This window comes from Branchiostoma belcheri, unplaced genomic scaffold (assembly GCF_001625305.1).
Source record: "Branchiostoma belcheri isolate BF01 breed outbred unplaced genomic scaffold, Haploidv18h27 scaffold77, whole genome shotgun sequence".
NCBI lineage: Eukaryota > Metazoa > Chordata > Leptocardii > Amphioxiformes > Branchiostomatidae > Branchiostoma > Branchiostoma belcheri.
In genome coordinates this window covers 822,987-824,467 of record NW_017804431.1, presented here as the reverse complement: position 1 = coordinate 824,467, position 1,481 = coordinate 822,987, and the positions used below count along the sequence as shown (strand labels likewise).

At 39.4% G+C, this 1,481-nt stretch overlaps 1 pseudogene; it reads left to right on the top strand.

Moving 5' to 3' along the window:
* The window catches only part of LOC109485565, a 27,429-nt pseudogene that overhangs the window by 18,411 nt on the left and 7,537 nt on the right, over positions 1–1,481 (top strand).

Here is a 1,481-nt window from a genome sequence, read left to right as displayed (position 1 = left end):
CCCTGTACAATGCCACTTTGCGCCAATTCAAAACTGTAAATCTAAACAATCATTTAAGGGCACAGTAATTTTCAAGAAAATGGGAGAAGAAAAATAATTCTCAGCGTGCAATTGAAAAGCCTTTCCAGTCTACTGCGTTCCTTAAATGTACCCCAAAATCCGACTGTTGTGAGAATGCACAGGTCACATCACGCACACATATTTCACTGCGCATTAAACTGTCACTATCCAAACTTAGAGTGAAAGAGAACTTTATTGACATAACAAAAGTACAGCGACTTTCGTAAGGTCTTAAACTACATGTAGACATACAGAAAAATACGTAGGTACAACGAAATTAACCTACATACAAGACAATACATAAATCAACTTGTACTACTTGCTCTAATGTCTAAACATTCTTTGATATATTTACCTATGTGTACACAATACTTAAGGGCTATTACCTTCTAGAATGAGTGATACAACTATACGTATTCCACAGTGGGCACTTGTAGCCTCCACCAGGCCTTTCTACGGGGATACGGATCGTAGAATTCGGCAAAAAAGAGAGTAGAATTGGCCAAGGGAGTCCGGCCGCGGGAAGGAAGTTTCTTTCTATCCGAAGCGCGGCCAGTCAAACCTACAAGTCGGCCAAACTCCCCCGGTAAATATTCTCCTATATATAGCCAGCGTAGTTAATCTGTTAGAGACTAGGCACTTTGCATTTTGGCATCTACTCTAGCGAGCATCCGAAACTTAAGCTCCTGTTCTGTATAACAGGAGCTTTCAGACTAATTTGCATCGTGTATATGAAAAGGAAACACAGGGTATGCTGTGGTAGTTTTTGTTGCAACAATAAAATATACTGTACCAAACATGGCTCGCTGTTTTAGAGAAATGAATATAATTTTTACTTACAACGTTTGACATGTAGGAATCATTGTCACTACAACTAGGTCAAGAGACTTCTTCATGGCTAAACAGTCCTTTGATTTAGATGAAGATAGTATAGATATACTGTTTAAAGACTCAAATGTTGGAGCAAGCACAGTCACTGCCAAAACGGTCTGTACATGTACAGTCGGAAGATCCATTGTTTGTAGTGTGTTTCAACCTGCGGACAGTCGTTAGCTTTGACATATACTTTCTTTAAAAGTTTGTTTGACAAAATGTGCATGCGTGTGTGTCTTGTCTAAACCGTTTGTATAATGAAAAATGAGTTTTAGAACGACTCATTTTAGCAAGAGTAAAAAAAAAACTACCTCTATATGTCATTAAATATGTAAATGTTTCAAGAAGCGTGTGAAGTATTGCCAAGTAAAAATGTGTCCCATAATTGACGCCTTGTGCCCAGTATTTAACCTCATTATGTGCCCACTCGCCTGGAGCTAGTGTCATTGGGAGAAAAAGTAACGCTCGGTCACCTGGCTCTAGCCACGCCCCTTCATTCCTTTGTAACCTGGAACCCAGGCTTTGGGTTTTTGTAAACTTTCATGCCA